The sequence below is a fragment of the Marmota monax genome, unplaced genomic scaffold, assembly GCF_021218885.2.
Source record: "Marmota monax isolate L192 unplaced genomic scaffold, Marmota_monax_Labrador192_F-V1.1 WCK01_AAM20220418_F8-fsc00013, whole genome shotgun sequence".
Taxonomy (NCBI): Eukaryota; Metazoa; Chordata; class Mammalia; order Rodentia; family Sciuridae; genus Marmota; species Marmota monax.
In genome coordinates this window covers 12,740,396-12,755,909 of record NW_026692202.1, presented here as the reverse complement: position 1 = coordinate 12,755,909, position 15,514 = coordinate 12,740,396, and positions in this window count along the sequence as shown.

The window sequence follows — 15,514 nt, the reverse complement described above, 5'->3', positions numbered from 1 at the left end:
TTAAAAACGGGGCACAGGCATATCAATGTTTATAGCAGCACAATTCACAATAGCTAAATTGTGGAACCAATCTAGATGCAATGTAGGATGAATGGATAGGGAAACTTTGGTTTATATATATAATGGAACATTGAAAGAGAATGGAATCATGGCATTTGCAGATAAATGAATTGGAGTTGGAGATTATAATACTAAGTGAAGTAAGCCAATCCCAAAAAACCAAAATGCCAAATGTTTTCTTTGATATGAGGATGCTAACTCATTATGGCTATGGGGGTGGGGAGCATGGGAGGAATGAAGGAAATTTAGATAGGGCAAAGGGGAGGAAGGGGGAAGGGAGGGGATAAGGGGGTAGGAATGATGGTGGAATGAGTTAGACATCATTCTAGTATATGTATGAAGACACGAATGGTGTGAAAATACTTTGTGAACAACCAGTGACTTGAAAATTTGACCTCTATATGTGTAATATGAAATGAATTGCATTCTGCCATCATGTATAACAAATTAGAATAAAGGGAAAAAAAGAGAATATAGAAGTGACTTCCTCCACTTGGTTGTCACGTAGCTTCTTAGATCCTGTTCGTATATCATGGAGAAAGAATTTAAAAACATATCAGAATCATAAACTATCTTGAGTTTTCCTGGCTGCATAGCTTTACAGATGGTTATCCTGTTGAAAATGGACAGGGAGGAACTATTTCTAAAATTGGAAATCAAAAGGAGGGAAAATCAACAGAAGAGATTCATGCTCAAAGCTTGAGTCCATAAAAAAAAAATAACAGTCTGTGTGTATTTGTAATGACTGGATAGGATATATCTGTGGTCAAGAAAGGGAACAGCTCACTTTGATAGAATTATGTCCTGTGTCACAGAGGAGCAAAGAGTATTTTGGTCAAATATTTTCCCATGAATGGTAATAAACTAATGGAGTGGATTCCATAAAGGGTTTTCTGAGTAAGGAACATTAATGAGCTCAACAGACATTCATTCAATGACTCAGTGACACAAATACTATTTCTACCACACATAAGAAGAAAATCAACTTTGGTATTTATGCAAGTGCACACACTGAATCCTCCAGGCTTACTCTATTCAAATGACAGCCTATCTCTAGGTTAACTCTGTGGCATCACTAATGGGTTTTTTACCTGATTGCTCTAACTCCTGTTTTCAGAGAATAAGGGAAGGGAGTTAGGATAAAGGAGAAATTGAGAAAGAAACAAAGTGATGATAAAAAAATAGCTTTCCTGAAAAAAATAGAAATGTAAAGCCTTCATTACCTTATATAATAAAAATTTTCCAAAACTACATTCACAGGAAGCAAAACATATTGACAAGAATTTTTTTATATGAAAATCTGAACTTGACAGCTACACTTTAGCATCTGTCTCCTTGCCTAAATAAACATTACTCTGTCAGGTACCCCCAGTGGATATGTAGTCACCAAATTCAATGACTACCTTCTTATTCAACTTTCTATACTGCTGCAAAGAATTTGCGTTTGTTGGCCTCCCCATGTGGTTTAGCTTTTCCACTGCTGTGACTAAATTACCTGACCAGCACAACCATAGAGGAAAAAAATGTTTATTTTAGGGCTCACAGTTTCAGAGGTCTTAGCCCATAGAAGGCCAGCTCCCCATTCCTCAGGGCTTGAGGTAAGACAGAACATCATGGTGGAAGAGAGTGGCAGAGGGAAGAAGCTCACATTATGAGCATATGTATTTATATACATATATATATATATATATGTATTTATATATATATATATATATATACACACACACACATATATACACACACATACATATATATAATACATATAATACACATATACATATCCCATCCCATATATAATACATATAATACATATATATATAATACATATACATATCCCAAAGTCATGCTCCCAATTTCCACCTTTCCACCTTCAGACCTTCAGAATGGTCTCCATTTGAGATATATATATATATATGTATATATATATATATATATATATATATATATATCCCAAAGTCACACCCTACCCACCTTTAGTTACCACTCAGTTAATCCACATCAGAGGATTAATTCACTGATTGGGTTAAGACTCTCCCAACCCAATAATTTCTCCTCTGAACCTTCTTGCATTGTCTCCATGCTTTTGGAGGACACCTCACATCTAAACCATAACACCTTGTTTCTTCAAAATGACTTGTTTCTTCAATGACTCCACAATGCCAGGTTCTCCTAAGCCTCCTAAATGTCATCCTCCCTTACAGATATCCTTCAATATTCTCAACTTTCTTGCTCAGTATTTCCTGTGTTGGTAAACTCATCTAATTTTATGATTTTGATGCCTCCTCTTTAAAACTGAGTCCTAAATATATATTCTCACTTCTGAGTTCTGACCCAAAGTTTCTTGCTGCATTTTGGACATCTGCAACTCAATTTCAGATGAATAGCTGACAATTTTGTTATCCTTTCAATAAATTCCACTATCTTTCTGCACTCCTCATCTTTGTTATACAGATAGAGCTTTTAGAATTCAAGTCTTAAGCACATGAAAATTAAGTCATTAGGGAAACACAAAACCACAATGAGATATCACTTCACACAGGATATCTTATAATAGTAAGACAGTAACAAATGCTATTGAGGATATAGAGAAAAAAATATATTTCACAGGCATGAACATAAAATTGTACAGCCATTGGGAAAACAGTTTGGCAGTTTCTGATAATACTAAACAAAACTACCATAGAACCCAGGAATTCTACTCCTAGATATCTATCCAAGAGAAATGAAAATGTGTGTCCACTCAAATGTTCATAGCAGCATTATTCATAATAGTCAAACACCTGAAGAACTCAAGCGTTGAACTGATTAATGGATAAACTGTGGTATTCCCATATAATGAAGTATTATTCACACACAAAAATGTTTAGAGTGCTGCTACATGCTATGATGTGAATAAATTTTGAAAATACTATGCTAAGTAAAAGTAAGCCAGATAAAAAGTCACATATGATTCCAAGTATACATATCCAGAAAGACCAAACTGATAGAGAAAGTAGATTAAAGGTTTCCTCGGGTTGGGGGTAGAAATGCCAAATAACTAAATGGGCATGGAGTGTCTTTACTGGAGGAGATAAAAAATATTCTGAAACTGATTTTTGGTTACCGCTACACCACTTGGTAAAATTATTGAAAATTATTGAATTATATAATGTGTAATCTATATCTCAATAAAGCTTTTTTATTAAGATTTGTCTTGGTCTTTTCTTTCCCCAGTCCATTACTACTCAGCCCTATAAGAAATGCCACAATTAGTAGCTGGACACAGTGGTGCATGACTTTAAACTGATCAATTTGGGAAGCTGAGGTAGGATGATTACAAGTCTGAAGTCAGTCTCAGCAATTTAGTGCCACCGCTTCTTAATTTTCTCTTGCAAACATTTTTTCTTACCAAATATGTCCTTCACTTTTTCTGTGCTTCTGCCCATGCTGTTTCCTCTGCCTAAGATTCCCCTCTTCTCAGTTGCCTGTCAAAATTTTAATGTTTAAGACCCAGATCAAAGTTACATCCTCTGTGAAACATTTGCAAATGTTCCTTAGCAAAATTTAGTCATTTTCTTCAACTTCCTTTGTAATCTTGTGAGAGGTTTAAACAAGTTGATTTATATCACAGGAACGAGAAGCAGCCTAGTTAAAAGATGGTCTTTAAAGATAGAACAACTAGGTTTAGATCCCAGCTTGCCACCTGCTTTTTTGTGTGACATTTTCTGAAACTGCTAAACTCTAATTGGGAAACTATAGCATAAGCCTTAAAAAGCTTTCAGTGAATATAAAATAAAATGTGTGTGTGTGTATGTGTGTGTGTGTCTCTTTACATCTACCTGGCACATATTCAGCTTATTATAAAGTTATTAAATGTTAGTTATCTTCAACTTCCTCCCCCCACACTCTATGCTTGGGTCATGTTTATTCATGTTTTATAAACCCAGTACTTAGTAAAATATCTGATACTTGGTTGACAACAAATAATGAGTTAAATTCTAGTTGTGAATTATTATTGCTATAATAATATTCTCCCTGTGTTGTCAATAATGATGATAAGTATATAAATTTCTTGCTATTCATCTTTAACATGTTATATGGAGTGGCCCATGTGAGAAGCAACTGGATTGCAAATTAATGCCTGCAACTTCAAATATCTACTTTGATTTATTTATTTTTTTAATTTTGATACCACGGTTTCCTCTGTCCATATAAATCTGTAGAATATGTTTTTCTCAACCAGAATTTACCTGGATGCCTTGAAACAAATAATTTTTAGGTGCCCATGGAGAATAACAACTTTGAAGTTTCCTCTAGAGCTTTCAAAGTAGACTACATGCACAGCTTTTATGGTAAGCCAGACTATCCCAAATATGCCTGCTGAATTTAAAATCATCTAAGTTTTGTATCATGTGCTTGCAGACAACTAAAAATGCAATTGTACTGAATTTGCTTAAACTGCAAAAATGCAGTCTCTCTGTCTCTGAAAAGTGCTGACAATGTTACTTTAACCTACAGGGGAGTATGCATAGCTTTGGACATCTTCAATTCTTTTATCACAACGGAACAGCATTCATGGACTACCTCCTCAATCCTCCCAGGGTAAAGCATTCCTCTCCTTACTCCTTATTAAGCTTTGCCTTTTCTTGACACATCCACCTCTTCTGTTTCAATGTTCTCCTTCTCTTAATAGGCATGAATTCCCTCTGGATATAAACTCAGACTATTCACTTAATTGCTTTGGATGGAATTCCAGAAAACAAACATCTAGTTAGTTCTTTAATCCACATTAGCTTAACTAGCATCCACAATTCTGCTGCCTGGTACCTCTACATTAAATTCAGTATGTGGCCTTTAAGGTGGGCAAACACAAATCTACAGCTAGCAAGTGGCCAGAGACAGATCTTAAGATGGCCAGAAATAAAACACTCTGGGTATTAAAACTCTCTCATTCTTAGGATTTTTTTCTCATAAGATCTCTTTTCATCCCTCCTAAGAGGTATGTTTCTAGCTTACAAAATGAACTCTTGGACAGTTTATGACAAGATTAATATCAAAATCCACAACTATTTTGATTCCCAAATAAAAAATTAAGAACCTTTTATCTGTGGCCTTAATATGGAATAATTACTGAAAATTCTCAGTTAATTATCTCCTTTGTGAATAATTGTCACCCTTAAGGCAAGAGCAGTCTCCTCTTCAAATGCATCTGATGCAAATACAGGCAGGTAGGTATGAATGACTCTGTTTTGGTTTTCTTGATTTCCTCCAGTAACAGCTCCCAAGGGTTGAGAACTCTCCGTATCCCTATTAATGTGGAATGTGTTTGTCTTTGTGATTTATTTGTTCGTCTTCCTTTTTTAAAAACAAACAAACAAACAATGGTATAACAAAGTGATTTGTTGTTGTTGTTGTACTGATGAGAGAACTGGGGCTTAAAGATATGAAATAGTTGGCTCAAATCATTATGATTCAGGCACATGTAATTGCAATACAGACTGCAGAAAGTTTAGTGTCAACATTTCCATGTTCTTCATGCCCTTCTACTGGTCCAAATGCTGTCACAGACGGGATGCCTCAAGACTGTTTTCTCCTTTTTGCTTCCCTGGTTGAGGCTTAATTACCTCTCATTTGGACCCTAAATTGTCTCCTATTGAGACTTGTTTCTCTCTGTGTCTCCATGACCTCAACCTTTTATGTATCCTGCATATTCCTCACTAGGTAAATATTTCTTAATTACCATGTGATCTTGGTTCTTCCATATTCGGCAGTCTTTGTTGGCTCTCCCATAGATACCCTCCAAAATCTAGCTCCAGTCTCTTTTCCTAGACCCCTTTCAGTATTTATTCCCCACTGAAATGTACATCCTTAAGAGTAGAAATTTTGTCTTTTCTATTCAATATATGTATTGCCTAGAACAAAGCCCAGCATAGAGGTAGTGAGGTCTATTTATTCATTGTTCTTCAAATAAATGCTGTATTTTTTTTTAACTCAGTTCCTTCGCTCAAAATGGTCTCCCACAGTGGGAGTTCTCTCTACCATCTTCACTTTTGCAATTTAATTTCTATTAAAATGCATCCATTATTTAACTTATAGCTCATAAGTCAGTTTCTCCAGGTGGAAATATCTTTCCCCTCCTTTATACTCTGGTTATGAAAACTCTGGTGTCCCACACTCGTTGTATTTGGTTCAAGTTATAGTTAATTCTTCTCCATTGAAACACCAAGTGCTTTGCATAGATTAAATCATTCCAGTAGCACTATGAAGTAGGTACTATTATTAACAGATAGGAACACTAAGGCACAAAGAGATATGTTCTCCAAGTACAGTTTGTACAAAGTAGAACCAGAATTTTAAGTAGGAGGTTTGCCTTTAGAGCCCCTATAAGTCTTGGACATTACAACTGCCAAGAAAGGAAAGGAGAAAATTTTAAAGAACAAACTATAAACACATTTGTCTATATCTCAGGCCTCTAAGCTAACAAACATTTGGAAATTGAGTATATTGGATTTATATTTTAAGCAACATTAAGAGAAGTAATAGAGCATATCAAATTCTTTTACATTAAAATTTATAAAATCGTTGAAATGATAACTTTGACACACAGTTTGTGGAAAACTAGTTTGTTTTCCAGACACAAATTTTTTTCCAGTTGCAGAGGGTTTTGAAGAGACAGCTTTGTTATAATGCCTTTTCTTTCTTTTCTTTTTTCTTTCTCTTTCTTTTTTTTTTTTTAACAAAGGCATGGTTTGTTCTTTGAATTATCCACTAGATGGCAGAAAATTGTTACTGTCCGAAGCATTATTACTAGATTAGTTCAGGGTCCTTTCTAAACTCCAGAAGTTATACAAATTGCTTTCACCTCTACCCCAGCCTTGCTGGCCTCCTCACAAATGACATTTTAAAGCAAACCACTATTTTTAAACTAGGAAAGAAAAGTCGGAGGTTTTCACAGTACTAAATATTAGGTATGAGCATTCTAATTATATGTTTGTGCAGCTCTGCTTTAGCCTGGTAAGAACAGGTGCACAGACATAGGAAAAGGGCTGAAAGAGCTCCAATAATATGATCTGTCCAGATGCCAGAGTTTGAATAAATTGAAGAGCCTCCAAGCAGGACAGATTTCTACGACTTTTAAGGCAATTTTTATCTTTAGCACATTAGACCCACCTGAGGGCTCTCCCCAGGCCCAGTTGTTGTTTTTGTTTATTTTTTTATTTTTGGATTTTGGTTGGTTGGTTGGTTTGGAGGGCTTGTTTTTTGGCTTTTTTTGTAGTGCTAAGAAGAATACTTAAGACCTCACACATGCTAGGCAAGTGCTCTACTACTGAGTATATCCCCAACTTGAACGACACTATCTTTTCAAGATTTTTCAACTATAAGAGGAGCAGACTAAATAATCCTACTCTTTGGCATAGTTGTAGTATTCTAGGATTAATGTATCACAGCCTAACGATACCCCCAACTATTCCAACCTCTATTACATGGTTTATTTTCAAGCAAAATCAGACAATGTATTTTATCTGAAAATATTTTAGTATGAATTTCTAAAAGCACAGGCCTCTTTTTAAGAACATATAACCACCATGTGATATTGAACGTAATAATTACATATTGGGAACCCATTTTATCTAGACCCTATTCATTATTAAATGCTCCACCCCTGAGAAATGTGGGTTAACATTGAGAAATTAAATCTTATTTGCAGAAAGTAACTTATCAGAGTAATTTTAATGAAGACTATAAAGAAACTCAGTCCTATACTAAAATTTATACCATTTTCCCTAGCACTTTTTCCAAATTTTAAACTTGGTTTTTTATCAAATAGCTATAATCTCCGTATAAAACACTTCTTTTTAAAAAAAGTTTTTCTACATTAAATGTCAGTAACATACACTGCATGAGATGCTCAAATACAGTGCTCTAACCAGCCACAGACATCAGATTATATCACAAAGATCATAGGTTAGATGATGATATTTTAAACTGTGAAGAAGTTTCCCTTGCAAATGGATTGCAGCAGAGGGAGATGGAGTCTGGAGGGAGGGCACTCAACAGGATCATCTTGAGAACAGGTGTTTGAACTCAGACATCTCTCCTGAAGATAACTAAGAATTTACTTATATATAGCCACTCGGTCCATGCTATAGTCAGCTTTTTCACATCTATGACCAAAAGACCTGACAAGAACAATTTTAAGGAGGAAAAATTTATTTGGGGGCTCTTAGGTTCAGAGGTCTCAATACACAGACAGCTGGCTCCATTCCTCTGGGCCCAAGGTGAAGCAGAATATCACTGTGGAAGAGTCGGGTAGAGAAGCAGAGAGAAAGATAGTTCCCATTCGATCAAAATATAAACCCCAAGAGCTAAAATCAACCCACCTTCTCCAATCACACCTTTCCAGCTTATAGACACTACTCAGTTAATCCTTCAGGGGATGAATGCACTGATTAGGTTAAGGCTTTTATAATCCGATCATTTCTCCTCTAAACCTTCTTGTATTATCTCACACATGAGCTTCTGGGGGACACCTTATATAACTAGCTCTTGCCACTCACACTATATAATACATTTAGTTCATTTTCAAGAGCCCACATAGTCTCAACCATCTTAGCATTGCCTAAAAGTCCAATTCCAAAGTTTCCTCTGAGACTCAAGGCAAACTTTCAATGTGAGCCCCTGTAAAAATCAAAAGCAAGTTATATGTATCCTATACATAAAGGCATATAATAAACTTTTCCATTACAAAAGGAAGAAATAGGGGCATAGAAAGAAGGAATGAGACCAAAGAAAGACCAAAAAATAGCAGGGCAAAACAAGTCCTATAGCTCCATAGACAGCATCTGGAGCACATGACATCGTGATGTTCTCTGCAAAGAGCTTGTGCAGCACAGCCCATATGTCCTTCCTGGTTGCAGCCCATATGGCCGCTCTGTTGGCTTGTCTGTGCTCAATTCCTGCAGCTTTCCTCAGCAGATGTTCCATGGTACTGGCATTTCTTAATCTTGGAGGTTTCCACTGCAGTTTGGCTTCCTTCTCATATTGTCATGCATGGCCCTTTCAGGGGCAGCCCTCAGGGACACTGACCCTGGGGCACTTTGTCTGACCTCTCAGGTCTTCCTTTTCTTGGTGGAAACCTCCTTGACCCCCTAACTCTAGCATCCTGCAATCCTGCAGAACCAGCACTATGTGGTTGATGCCAAGGTCTGCATCATCTGGAGCAGTAGCCAAGCCTTCAGGGACTATGGCTGCAGGAGCCTCTGAGTGCCTGAGCAGCTGAACATGGTGAAACAACTTTCTAGGTCCCCACTTGCAAGTAGGGTACCCCACTGGTCAGTTCTCAAAGGCAGTTTTACTTTTCCACCTTAGAGCCTGAGATGGGTGTGGTCTTGCCAAATCTTGAGACATCTTCAAGCCCTCTTTTCTATTGTTTCCTGGTAAAGTGCTAAGCAGCATCTCATTAGTGGTTGTAATCTCTTTAACTACATTTCCTTAGCCCTGTTTTTATTCATAGTTTTCTGGCTAAACTGCAAGTTTTTCATATCTTTCTGTTCTGCTTTCTGCTCTTCCACACCCATGGCTAAAAGCCACCAACAATACCCATGCCATCCCCTGAAAACTGTGCTGCAGCCTTGAAATTTCCTCAATCAGATTCATTAGTCTGTCACCTCACAGAAAGTCTCAGGACACAGGCAAAATATAGACAGCAGTATGTGCAAACTCCTTGAAATTAACAAGAACATATTTATGACTCAATGATGTATTGCCGCAGTCTGGCTGGGCACAATTCAGGAGCCACTTGTCAAAAGAAACGAACTTTATTTTTAGAACACACACACACACACACACACACACACACGGCACCACACAGCTCTTCAGGAAAACCATCAGAGCCCAACTTCCACCACCAGCTTCCCACAAGCCTCTCAACCTCCCCCACTCCTCCTGCTCTTGAGGCCGATTGGCTGGGTCGCATGGGCAGAGCCAAAAAAAAGTCCCCCAATGAGCAGCTTCCTGGTCTGAAAGGGCGGGGAAACAGCCCAATGAGCATCACTGCAGAGGAGCCAATCAGTTGGCAGCTAGAAGTTTGCTGGGACCGCTGTGAGCCAATCATCAGCTGGCAGCTGGAAATTTGCTGGGGCCCATTCGGCTGTGGCTCTCAACAATGTATCATAAAAGTTCCTATACAAATATAGTCAGATTTATATATTTCATTTCATTTTTCTTACTTTTAATTGATGTATAAAATTGTACATATTTATAGTGTAGAACATGAAATGTTTAAAATATGCATACATTATGGCATGCAAATCAAGCTAATTTAAAATTTGCATTATATAATTTATTATTCATTTGTGATAAAAACACATAAAATCTACTCAGCAATATAATACATTGCTATTAACTATAGTTACCATGTTATGCAATATATATATATATATATATATATATATATATATATATATATATTGAACTTATTCTTTCTCTCAAATATATATTTCCTTCATTATGACCCAACCATTTATGAGGTCTGAAGCATTTCATATACAGACTATTACAATCTGGTCATTTTGTTACTCAACTTTCATATTTTTTCAGCATTAACTCTCTGGAGGTGCATTTGCTACACATGGTTCATTATATCATCCATGAATGCTCTCCTAAGCTCATACTATAACTCCACAATCAGACTTTGGTGTCAGACAGGCCTCAATTCAAATTCCTTACTAGTTGTGTGACCATGAGAAAGTTTTTTCACCTTAGTTATCTTTTTCTCCACTTTTATAAAATGGATATGATGATAAAACAACTTCCCTCAGAGTACTGTTATAAAGATCAAGTTAACTAAAGCAATTACATGGTGCCTGGCATGTTTGTGTTTAATAGGTATGGGCTCTTTGAGATAGAAAGTGAACTGAAAATGAACAGAAACCCAAAGACAAATTGTAGGATATGCCATTCTCCTCCTTCTTTACTGCCCCTCTACCTAAAACACACACACAGGTAACAATAGACATAAGAGTTGCATCAGCAAAGTAGACAAAATGGGCACTGATTCAAAACAGAAAATTTAGTTATCCAGCAGCCAGAGCAAGAAGAGAATTTGCAAAAGTGTTTTATTTCATTTTATTCATGTCCATTCATTTTATTTATTATATATAATTATTATTTATTTTTCATTTTATTCATGTCTAAAGAATAAAATCAGGTTAGAAAAAAATAATTAAAGATGATTAGGCCACAAGTATGTTTCTGTCTCATATCTCTTACTATCCATACTACCACACAACTTTCAAGTTTATTTATTCCATTTTCCACTTTCTGAATTTTTATCCATCTATATTTCTCCTCTTGGTAAATTATCTTGTCATTTGTAAACAAGATATTAAGCACTAAACAAATAGGTCCCTATGTAATCAGTAATAACCAGCATAAGGCTAGTCAAAGGAACAAATATACTTGGTCCATTGGAGTTTACAATCTAAAATGGAAATGCATACAAATTGGAAACTTCAAGTAGTATGAAGTGAAGAATCCCCTTTCTGTTCTTGTCCCCATTTTTTTCTTCTTGGGTGACCATATCACTATGATGGTTTTATTGTTGTTGGTTTTGTTTTTTCAGTGCTTGGGATTGAACACAGGACCTCACATATGCTAGGCAAGCACTCTACCACTGAGCTACTCCCCAGTCCCACATTTTTAAGTTTTCAAATATCTTATCAGAGTCCCATTATTTATTTACAATAAAACATTTATAGAATGTTTTTCAAAATTTTATATATAAAATAGCATACTAGATATCCTATTCCATATGTTGATTTTTTAAAAATTAAACATATTTTAAGATCATTGCAGAGTCACATACAGTTGCATCAAATAATACAGGGAAATCCATGTATCCTCTATTCAGATTCCCAATGTTAACATCTTGCAAAACTTTGGTACAAGGTCACAACCAGGACACTGACATTGACATGTGATTGTAGAACAAGTCCATCACTACAAGCATCTTTCATGCCATCCATTTCATAGTCACACCCCTTTCCTACTCTTCACACTCCTTCCTTAAATCCTGCCAATCAGAACTCTATTTTTCATGCCTGTCATATTTGTCATCTCGAGGTTGTTACATGAATAAAATCATGGGGTATGGAATCTCTTGAGACTGGCTATCTGCACCCAACATAATACTCTCAAGAATCTTTCAGGGCTGGGGGTGTGGCTCAAGCGGTAGCCCGCTCGCCTCACATGCGGGCGGCCCAGGTTCAATCCTCAGCACCACATACAAAGATGTTGTGTCCACCGAAAACTAAAAAATAAATATTAAAAATTCTCTCTCTCTCTCTTTCTAAAAAAAAAAAAAAAAAAAGAATCTTTCAGGTGGTTGTGCGTAACAATAGCTCATTCTTTTTTATTGCTAGGCATTATTCCACGATATCAATAAACACTTTCATCCTATGTTTTTTTTTTAATTTTGCCTGTTATGAATTGAGTCACTGTAAGAATCATTTACAGGTTTCTGTGTGAATATAAGTTTTCATTTCCCTGAGATAAATAAATGCCTAGAAATGTAAATACTGAGTGATAATAGTTTTATGAGAAACTATCAAACTGTTTTCCACAGGGCTTTACTGTTTAAAATCCCCACCATCAATATATGAGTGACCCAGGTTCTCCAGATCATCATGACTATTTTGTATTGTCATTAACTTTAACTTTTTTTATTTTGATTGGTGTGCAGTGATGTCTCCTTGTGGTTCTAATTTGCTAATGGTTAATGATATTAAACATTTTCATGTTCATTTGCTACCTGAATTTGCTATCCTCTTTGGTAAATTGTTTCTTCATATCTTTTCAACCTTTTCTATCTGGATTGTTCATTTCTTTACTGTTCAGTTTTAGGACTTTGTATATTTTATGTGCTAATTCTTTATTAGCATTGTGATATGCAAACATTTTGTTTAAGTTGGTAGTTTACTTAAAAGGCATTTCAGAAAACAAATTTTAAAATTTTTACTAAATCCAATATGTTCCCCAGATTAGAGGAAAGTCCAAGATCCCTTCTTGGCACACAGTCTGCTTTGATACCACAGGACTGGGGAGGAAATCTAGTTCCTTAGTTAAATTTTACCTATATGGTGGGACAGGCCATAATTTTTTTTTTCCTGTAGTGTTCAACTGCACTAGTTATTGTCTAAAAGTTTTCTGTCACACCAGCCCACCATTTTCTGGTCCTTTGGACAGGAAGAACAGGCCACAGCTAAGGCTTTTTTGCGATTTTCACTGGCTTTTTCAAATTCCCAGTATTTTAGGATATAAGAAACAAACAGAAATCCCAAAGTACTCACTACAACATATTTCTTGGGTCCTGAGCTTCCTCACTGGTATTCTACCTTTATTCTACCTTTCAGAGTCTTCTTATATTTTTACATATTCAGTGTCCAGGATGTGTGTTTGTATTTAAGGAAAAGAATAGTGAAAATTATGTCTACCTCTTGGGAAGTGTATCTTATATTTTCACTTTCTAGTCCCCATTGCCATGAAAATTCTAGGTTGCTTTAGCCCATGCTGGCCAGTTCTGTTTGGAATCTGTTCTTACAGATTTTATGGTTAGGGGAATTATCTTTATCTCCCTGAGTTTTGGGATCTGGTCTATGTAAGGGTCACAAAAGTCCCCATTTCAAGGTAAGTAGTGTTATTATTATCAGCATTTCAGAGCCTGCATTTCTCCTGAGGATTAACAGATACTTTCTGAGGAATGTAACATACCCTGTCAATGCAAGCCAGGCATTACTGTAAGTAAATTACTTTTTAAAAGAGAAAGTATGTGGAGGTCATCACAGTGAACCCATTTTATAGAATTATCCCCTTAACCTCATGCTCCCACTGCTCACATGTGTCTGTCCACTGTTAGATGATATACAATAATTCACTTATCCAGTCCCTTATGTTTGGGCATTTGAATAATTGTCTGCAATCAATTCTACAAGATACACACACACACACACACTCACACACACGTATATAAAATATATATATATATATTTTTTTCATATACATGTCATTTTGCTTACATACAAGTATATCTGTTAGAAATGGAATTAATGGATCAAAGGTATATGCATTTGTAATGTTAATTGTTGTTGAGCTGCCCTCCATAGCAATGGTACCAATTTATACCTCAAGAAGTATGACAGTACCTGTTTTCTATACAATATGTTTACTATCATTATTTTTTCCAAGTTTAGAGGTGAAAAAGTTATCTCATTTTAATTTCATTTTCTTTATTTTTAGAAGAGCCTAGCACCTGTCCCCCCTGCCGTATATATTTTTTCAAAGTCATTTTTTTTTCAAATTTATAACATAAAAACGTTCACTCTGAACTTATTGTTTCTATCCTTTGAACAATATTCTATTAGCTGTGCACACAAGTAGGATCACTTTAAATATTAAAGGCAAGGTATGAGTTAAATATATTAAAATCTATTCATTTAAATACATACTTTGATTTTTCTTTTTTTGTTTATTTATTTGTACTGGGGATTGAACCCAGGGCCTTGTTGACAAGTGCCTTACCACTGAGCTACATCCCCAACCAGGTTTCTATTGTGTTTGACAAATGTGTTTACTCAGCCACCTACACCATCAACATATAGGGCATTTATGTTACCTAAAAAGTTCCCCTGGGCTCACTTATAACCACTTGCCTCTCCCTAAAACATTCTCAAATATCATCTGCTTAACAAAGGCTAACTTAATTAAGAATGACTAGGCAAGGTATTATTTTATTCAAGTCTAACTGTCTCTCTCCTGTGGGTCCAATTGATAAGAAGAGTATAAGCTATTAGAGGACAGGAACTGTAGCTTTTATATGTTTTATACTGCACTTAGTATTTGCAACTGTTTAATCAAGAAACATAACCATGAATCAACAGTTACTTCTAACTTGAGACTAGTCAGCATTAGGTCATAAATATGAAAAAATAATTGACTCACAATTTATAATATAAAAACAGTACACTTCTTACATGGTGATTTATTGCTTACTAAATGATTCTGAATAAATTCTTACATTCTTCTAAAGAAGAAAGAATGACAGCTATACTATAGAGGCCCTCTCAACAAAATGACAGTGAATAAAGTATCCTCATGTTGAACTTTTCTGAAGAGCTGATATGTAATCACTGATCCCTAGGCAGCTTTGCAGAGTTGAACATGAACATCATTATACATCCAGAAATCAGATTGGCAGCTTTCAATTCCTGCATTTTGACTTATTTTTAAGATCGTTTTTATCAGTGTGTAAGGAATGGTGCCCAAAACTTCTGGATATGGATAGAGATCATCTGAACTCATTTTCTATTTACTGTAGATAGTACAGGGATATTTAACCTTTTTCATCAGCCATTCTAACAAATAAATGTGAACCAACTAGAAAGTGCCATGCTTTCAACATCAGCAGCATTTCAGAGGG